This window comes from Triticum urartu, chromosome 1A (genome assembly GCF_056163025.1).
Source record: "Triticum urartu cultivar PI428250 chromosome 1A, HENAU_Tu73, whole genome shotgun sequence".
NCBI classification, from domain to species: domain Eukaryota; kingdom Viridiplantae; phylum Streptophyta; class Magnoliopsida; order Poales; family Poaceae; genus Triticum; species Triticum urartu.
The window spans coordinates 334,308,500-334,317,546 of record NC_141873.1 but is presented as its reverse complement, the minus strand read 5'-3'; positions in this window follow the sequence as shown (position 1 = coordinate 334,317,546).

Below are 9,047 nucleotides of genomic sequence, written 5' to 3'. Positions count from 1 at the left end.
TGGATCTCGGAGCGCTCAGGATCACCATGCACGTCAACCTGCTGGCGCGAGCGAGACCCCGGCAAGAGGAGCTTGCCGGGAAGGCTTCTCCCTTGGCTCCTGGTGGGGCTGCTCGGCTCCTACACAAGTCAACAAGCAGATATCAGCAAAGACAAGTACCCATGCGCGCCTCGCCGCGGAAAATAATTCACACACTTACGCTGGGGGCTGCCATGGAGGAAAGTCGCTGGCTCCGGCAAGGTTGTCTCGGGCGCGCCACCTGTTGTCGCAGTGGGCTCGTCCTCGATGATGATCACCGGGGCCTTAGCTCTCTTTGCCGCTCTCTGGGCCAGAGTCCTAAAAAGGAACAGATTCAGGGAAAAGCAAGTGAGAAACAAGACCAACAGCAAGAACTGAAGAAATGCAAGTACAACAAGAGAAGCTTACTCTTCTTCTTCTTCCTCGTCCGAGCTTAACGCGGAGAAGTCGAAGCCCGGCGCGCGCCCGGCGAGAGGAGGCGGAGGAGAAGCTTCCCTTGGCCGATTGGCGGGAGCAGTGGCGGCGGTCTGAGACGACCCCGCTCCGGCTGTCGGCGCGGCATGAGTAGCGGCAGGGACTGAAGCGGTGGTCCGGCTAGACTCCGCTCCAGTTGCCGTCGTAGCATGAGGCGCTCCCGCGGCAACGGTGTTTGCCGTGGTCGAGCGTGTCACGTGGCGTGGCGACTGTTGGCCCGCTTGCCGCTCCGCCACATCACCAACCTTGCGGAGACGCCTTCTTGGTGGGGATGGACGCTCTGCTTCTGGTGGGCTGTCTGAAGACGAGGTGGAAGAAGAGTCGATTTGCAATGAGCCGCTCATGTCCTTGGCGGGCTCGCTCGGCTCGGTGTCTTGCCCGGCAAGCCCCTTCTTGCCGGAAGGCTCCCCTCGCTCGTCACGGCTTGCCGCTTCTGCTGCATCAGCCTCCTCCATAGTGAACCCGAACTCGCCCGCGGCTGCCGCTGCCTCCTCCAGCCTAGTGGCGATGAGCGCCATCTCCGCATCCGTGGTGTCGCGGGTGAGGCCGTCCTTCTCGTCGAGGCGGATTGGCACTTCCACCAAGTCGTCGAAGAATTGCTGCACGACCTCGTCTACAGGCTCCTGCCAAGTTGGCACAATCCCGTGCGAGTCGCACTCCAGCATCATTGCACGGATGCGGTCGAGCGCGGAATTGTTGCACAAAGGCACGACGCCCCCCGGCAACCTGAACACCTCAGGATGCTGGGGGTCATATTTGAACAGCTCCTGCAGCATCGCGTTGAGCTCCAGGATTGTGAAGTTGTAATTGAGGCCTGGCCGCAGCCTCATGATGTCTGCCGCATTCTTGAACTCCCAAGTGGGCCTCCCCCGTTCCTGCAGGGGGGCGATGCGGCGGCGAAGGAAGTCTGCGCCAACAGCGCCAACAGTAAGCCCGGCAAGCCTCAGGCGCAGGATCCTGGTGACGGCAATCTTCAGCCTGGCGTCCTCCGGAGCCATGTCAGTCCAATCGCTGCCGCGTGCCACTGGGGTTCGGCGTCAGATGGTAAATGGCTGCGGGCTCTCCTCGTCAATCCAGCACCAATCAGCTCTCCACTCCTCCCACTTGCCGCGGAATTCTCCCTCCAGATAGGTCTCTTTCTTGCCGGGCCTTGAGATCCAGGCAATCCCGCCGGATAGAGGCTCTCCTCTCTCTACTCGGGGTATGAAAAAGTGGCGGAAGAGGGCTACGTTGGGAAGGACTCCGACAAAGTTTTTGCAGAGGTGTGCGAAAACTGCCATTGTCAGGACGGCGTTGGGGGTGAAGTCAAGGAGATGGAATCCGTAGGTGTTCATGATGTCGCAGAAGAAATCAGAGAAGGGCGGGCAGAGCCCGCAATAGAAGAACAATGCGAAGAAGGGGTACCCATTCGGAGCCTTCTTCCAAGCGGCGGCGGGGAGAACCTTTGTGCGCGGATGCGCGCGTGTCTCCGCCGACCAGAACAGATAGTAGTTCTCCCTCAGCTCCTTCGCGCTGAGCTTGGGGGGGGAAAACGGACCGTTCCTTCCGCAGCACCGCGAGCCGCTGCGCCTCGGTCGTCTTCACGGTCTTCCCCTTGTCGGCTTTTGGAGCCATGGCGGAAGTAGTGGAGGAGGTCGACGGCGTTGGTGGTGCTAGTGGCGATGGGGGGCGAAGTGCTTCTCTCTCTCTCTCAGCTTTGGGGAGGCAAGGGAGCAGCCGAGATTTCTGAGATTGGGAACAGCAACGGGCGAGTGGGCCAACTGCCCCTGTTTCCCCTGCTTATAAAGGGGGAGGGGGCGGACATTCCGCATTTCCGAATAAAGAAACCCCCACGACCTCTCCCACGACGCCGCATTCAACGCGTGCCGTTCGGGGAGGGCGCGGTGGATACGGAGTGAGATACGGCGTAACCTAGGCCGCGCGTGCCCGTGCCCTGTTTTGGGCCTGGCCCAACAGCGCTCGGCACCGTGTATGGCCCAGGCCCGGGGGCTCCTGTCGGTGTACTAGAGTAGGGGTACCCTAGTATCCCGAACTTGTGCACGGGCAGTCGCAGCGTCCCGCGGCAAGGCTTGCCGGGTGACCGCCAAGATCCTCCGTGGTTCCTTTGGAGCCATTCAAGAACAAAGTGTCCAAGCCAAGAAGACAAGACCCCGGCAAGAGGAGCTTGCTGGGAAGGCTAACAAAAGCATCCCAAGACCCCGGCAAGAGGAGCTTGCCGGGAAGGCCACTCAAGGCATTTCAAGGAACTTGCCGCGGCGCACCACACGTTCCGGCAAGACCCAGTGAGCGACAAGCTCCCGGACGCGACAAGACAACGACCACGGCAAGGCGCTTGCCGCGGCAAGCCACCTCTCCGCGCCCGCGCTCCAGCACATCCACCAACGTGTCGCTCTGGGGCCCTTCCAGGCGTACGTGGCGGAAGGCTGTGCAGCTAGGGACGTGCGGTGGCAAGCGGCGCTGACAAGATCGCCATCGTGGCAAACGGTAGCGTCCCTGGCGGTCCCTTTTCGCACTGTTTAGGCGACACAGACGTGCATTTAAGGCCCTTGTCCCCTGCCGTCAGGGTTAGGTAGCTGTGCCTACCACAGCACCTTTCCATTTTTGCCCTTTACCTCCGTTGCCACCTGTCGGTAGCCCCTTGAGCATATAAAAGGAGGCCCGTGTGCAACGTAGAGGGGGGAAGCCAGTTCGAACACTCACGCTCGGTCTTGCTAGCCGCTGGTGTGTACTGTAGCACTCCGCGCTCCCGAGCTAGAAATCAATACAAAACCACAAAGCAGGAGTAGGGTTTTACGCATCCGTGCGGCCCGAACCTGGGTAAATCGCTCGCGTGTTTCGCCTCGATTTGCTCTTTGCACGATCTCCGCCCCCGCCGAACCGAAAGGGACCCGGCCCGCCGGTCCCATAGGTGCCCGTGGATCAGCACCCCGGCATCTTTGGCGCGCCAGGTAGGGGGGGGGTTTCGAAGTTGTGTGAACCAGATCCGGCGTTCTCGGAAGCTAGATCTTCATCATCTTCATCAACATGCCGCCGAAGAAGAAGGTTTCGGAGGCAGCTGCTCCTTCCGCGCCGAGCCAACCACCGCCGGAGCAAACGGTTGGTGGGGCAGATGGCGGTGGGAGAACGGGCGTCGACGAGGGAGCTCGCGGTGCTGCCAGGTCCAAGGACAAGGTTGCGCTGCCCATCGGCGGCGTAGCCGGCTCTCACAACGACCGGGCGCACTCCAAGGCCTCGGCGTCCGTGCATGCACCGCGCCCATCTCAGGAGGCGCGGGACTGGCAGCGTCATGGTACTCATGGTACCATGCGTTCGCTAGACCAAGATCGAGCTGGTGGATCTCGGAGCGCTCAGGATCACCATGCACGTCAACCTGCTGGCGCGAGCGAGACGCAGTCGCCTGGACGGGGTACTGCTCCTTCTAACGTAGTTATAAGTCCGAGCATATCCCGCTCCTCGCACCGTTCGCCACCGCCACCGCCACTGCAGTAGAAGCTTTGGCGCGAGCTCAGCTGCTCCTAGACTTTGGCGCGAGCTCAACTGCTCCTAGACTACCCTCCAGCGGCGGACAAGATCGACGACTGGAGGGCCGCCATCCAGAGTCTCATCGGCTTCGCCAACGGCGACACTCCTCGGCAGCAGAGCACAACGCAGCCGCAGCGAGTTAGCCAGGCACGAGCCGGTGGCGACAAGACCGGTGGGGGGGCAACTTCTGTGCACTCCCCACCCCGAAGGCCAAGATCGCCGACTCGCCGGATCCACCTCGACAGCGACTCCACCGCGTCATCAGATCCGCGAGCTCGTCGCGATCAGCGCCAAGTTCTTCAAGAACGACAACAAGAAGACGCTCATACTCGCATCGAGCGCCGGAGAGAAGCGTGGCGTAAATCAGACCAGCGCGCTAGGCCCTCTGTTGACATGCATGCGCCAGGGGAACCAGGCGGCTTGCCGTACGCGGTAGGTTGCCCTGCGTTCACTCGTGAGGTGCGGCAAGTCCAGTGGCCCAGTACGAAGAATTTCAAACCAGATGTACCCGAGAAGTACGACGGCAAGACGCATCCGTCGGAGTTCCTCAGCATCTACACCATCACGGTGCAGGCTGCCGGGGGGCGGGACGACAAGATCCTTGCCAACTACTTCCCGTTGGTGCTCAAGCCCAACGTCAGGTCCTGGCTCATGCACTTGCCGGACAACTCCATATCCTCCTGGGCTGACCTGTGCCATCAGTTTGTCGGCGCCTTTACAGGCGGCCACAAACCTCATGGCCAAGAGAGCGACCTTCATCTGCTCGCCCAGAAGGAAGGAGAGCCCCTGCGAAAGTACATTCAGAGGTTCAGCCGTGTACAGTACAACATCCCAGACGTCCACCCCGCTGCGGTCATCAGCGCGTTTCATTAGAACGTGCGTAACCGCAGGATGCGGGAGGAGATGGCGATGCGCAGGATTAGAGACGTCAGCGAGCTATATGCCCTGGCCGACAAGTGTGCACGCGCTGAGGAAGGGAGGCGACTCCCCGGAGAGAAGATCGGAGCAGAAGGATCTGACAGTGAGGATGCTGCCCCGGCAAAGAAGAACCGGCGGCGGAACAGGAAGAAGAAAGGCAAAGAGGTGCTAGTCGTTGAGCAGTCCGGCAACGAAGGTGGCGCCAAGAAGGCCAAAGTTGGTAGCTCCGGCAAGGAGATTGCCGCGTGCGCCAACTGCCAGGCTGTGGCGACCGCCGACAAGCAGGACGGCTCCGACAAACAATACTGCAAGATTCACCGCACGAAGGGCCATGACCTCCAGAGCTGCAAAAAGGTCGAACAGCTTGTCCAGCAGCAAAAGGCTGAGTACGAGCGGCGAGACAAGGAGAGGGCCCAAGGTGGCGCTGCAGAATCTGGCAAGAAGCGCGCCGGCCGAGGAGGACGCCGCGGTAAGGCCAAGCAGCGGCAAGGAGACAGACCTCCCCGCGGCCGTGACAACGATGAAGACGACGACGACGACGAAGACATGGATGATGTTGAGACCAGTGAGCAGGAGTTTCAGAAAGCCACAGAGGTCTTGTGCGTTGACGGTGGTGCTTCTCTGCATACCTCGCACCGCCAACTCAAACAGTGGGTGCGGGAAGTTAATGCAGCAGAACCACCTATCGAATCACGCAAGCTTCTGAAGTGGTCCAGCACGCCTATCATCTTCGACATTGAGGATCACCCTGATCGCACAACTGCGGTCGGGTGTTTGCCGATGTTGGTATCACCAACTATCCGCAACCTCAAAGTCACCAAGATGCTAGTTGACGGCGGGGCCGGCTTAAACCTGATCTCCTCCGCTGTACTCCAGAAACTCCAAATCCCTGACAGCGAGCTCGAAGAGACCGGCACATTCCAAGGAATCAATCCGGGAAGGAGCAAGCCGAAGGGGAAGGTCACGCTGCCGGTAACATTTGGCAGCGAGCTAAACTTCAGGACTGAGAAGGTCACATTCGACGTTGCCAATATTCCATTTCCTTACAATGGGATACTTGGCCATCCAGCACTCGCCAAGTTCATGGCAGCCTCTCACTACGCATATAACATGCTGAAGATGCCAGGCCCGATAAGCGTCATTTCTGTCCCCGGCGACAAGAAGGATGCTCTTATCTGTGCCGACAAGATCTACCGGGAAGCAGCAGCCGCGGCAGATCGCAATCCACTTGCCGCTGAAGCTCCCGGGGGGAAGAAGACCAAGTCCGGCAAGAGTTCTGATGCCCACTCCGGCAAGCGCACCTCTTCGGAGTGCTGCGCTGCCGTCGAGGACGCACCATCGAGCTCCACCGGCAAGTGTAAGAAGACGATGGCAGCTCCGCCAGTGACGAAGAAAGTGTTCGCCAAGGAGGACGGCACCGGTGGTACTTTCACCATCAGTGCCACGCTCGACCCTAAATAGGAAAGCGCACTCGTTGCTTTCCTGCGGGCAAATGTCGACGTGTTTGCATGACAGCCGTCTAACATCCCCGGTGTTCCCAGGAAAGTGATTGAGCACCACCTTGCCGTTTGTCCCCATGCGCGGCCCGTCAAGCAGAAAGTCAGGAAGCAGGCAGTGGAGCGCCAAGAATTCATTACAGAAGAGATCAAGAAACTGGAAGCAGCAGGCCTTGTCAGAGGAGTGCTCCATCCCACGTGGTTGGCCAATCATGTAGTCGTGCGCAAGGCAAATGGGAAATGGAGACTTTGTATCGATTTTACCAATGTTAACAAAGCTTGTCCCAAAGACCCATTTCCTTTGCCACGCATTGACCAGATTGTTGACTCCACAGCCGGATGTGATTTGCTTTCATTTCTTGACGCATACTCAGGATATCATCAGATCTTCATGGCAGAAGAGGATGAGGAGAGGACCGCATTTATTACTCCATGTGGCACGTACTGTTTCGTACGGATGCCTTTCGGATTAAAAAATGCTGGTTCGACATTTGCAAGAGTAGTCGATGTTGCTCTTGAGCCACAAATACACAGAAATGTGGAAGCCTACATGGATGATATAGTGGTCAAGAGCAAGGACAGAGCAACCCTGATTCAAGATTTAGACGAGACCTTTGCAAATCTACGCAAGATCAGCCTCAAGCTCAACCCAGAGAAGTGTGTGTTTGGAGTTCCCTCCGACAAGCTTCTCGGGTTCTTCGTGTCTCAGCGGGGAATTGAAGCCAATCCCGACAAGATCAAGGCCATTGAGCAAATTGAAGCACCAAAGCTCGTCAAGGATGTACAGAAACTTGCCGGTTGCGTGGCTGCTCTCAGCAGGTTTATCTCTCGGTCTGCTGAGCGCGCCCTGCCGTTTTTCAAATTATTGAAAAAGGCAGGTCCAATGAAATGGACTCCGGAAGCGGAGGCTGCGCTGCAAGACCTGAAGAGATACCTGTCCTCCCCTCCAATACTTGTCGCACCTAAGCCACAAGAGAAGTTGCTGCTGTACATAGCAGCAACCAATCAAGTGGTTAGTGCTGCGTTAGTAGCAGAGAGGGAGGCAGATGATGAGCCAGCAACCGCGGCAAGCGCATCCAGCGACAAGCAGGGAGCTTCCCCGACAAGCTCTGGTCACGAAGATGGATCTGCGCAGATACACGACGAGATACACAAGAAGATGGTGCAGCGCCCAGTTTACTTTGTCAGTTCCCTTATGCAGGGGGCTAGGTCAAGGTACTCTGGTGTGCAGAAATTGCTTTTCGGCCTTCTCATGGCCTCGAGAAAGCTGCGCCATTACTTCCAAGCACATGAGATCACAGTTGTCACTCGCTTTCCGCTGAAGAGGATACTGCAGAATCCAGAAACGACAGGCAGGATTGTTGAGTGGGCACTGGAACTGTCAAGCTTTGGCCTCAAGTTTGAAAGCACTTCAACTATCCAGAGCAGAGCATTGGCAGAATTCATAGCAGAATGGACGCCAACACCAGATGAAGAAATTCCAGAAACGAGCATCCCCGACAAGGAAGCAGGCAAAGAGTGGCTGATGTACTTTGATGGTGCCTTTTCGCTGCAAGGCGCCGGCGCTGGCGTGCTGCTTGTCGCACCCACCGGTGAGCACCTCAAGTACGTAGTCCAGATGCACTTCCCCAAGGATCAAGCAACGAACAATACTGCAGAATATGAGGGCTTGCTTGCCGGTCTCCGGATCGCGGCAGACCTTGGGATCAAGAAGCTCATTGTCAGGGGTGACTCACAGCTTGTCGTCCGCCAAGTAAACAAGAGTTATCAGAGTCCGTTGATGGAAGCTTACGTCGACGAAGTGAGAAAGCTAGAAGAACACTCTGACGGCCTACAAGTGGAGCATGTCCTAAGAGCTCAGAATGCCATTGCAGATGGCCTGTCAAAGTGTGCCGCACTTAAGTTACCTGTGGAACCAGGGATCTTTGTGCTCAAGCTGACTCAGCCGTCCGTAACGCCTTCAATTGGACAGAGCAAGAAGAGGAAGTTGGTTTCTGGTGACTATTTGCCGGCAGGGCTTCCCGAAGCCGCCGCCAAGAAGGTCCCCAAGATCAACGCCAAGAGTGCTGAGGAGCAGTCTGCTCCGGCAGACCCTAGGGTTTGTTCCGTTGAAGCAGGAGCTCCCGACAAGTTTTGCTCCGGCAAGCTTGCCGGGGAACGTCACGCTCCGGCAGAGCCGCAGGTTCTTGCCGTAGAAGCGGATATTCCCGCAGCAGTCTCCAAGATCAACACCAAGAGCGCTGAGGAGCAAGATGCTCCGGCAAGCCCTAGGGTTTGTTCCGTTGAAGCAGAAGCTCCCGACAAGTTTTGCTCTGGCAAGCTTGTCGGGGAACGTCAAGCTCCGGTAGAGCCGCAGGTTCTTGCCGTGGAAGCGGATGTTCCCGCAGCAGTAGATTTGCCTTTAGTCCTTGTTGTCGAGCCACAGGCTCCAGCATGGGCACAGCAGATTGTCCATTTCCTTCAGACAGGAGGACTTCCCGAAGAGCAAGAAGAAGCGGAGAGAGTAGCCCGGCAATCAAGTATGTACCAGTTTGTCGACAAGACACTGTACAGAAGAAGACTCAACGGTGTGAAATTGAAGTGTATTCCCCGGGAAGATGGACAAAAGCTGTTGGCAGA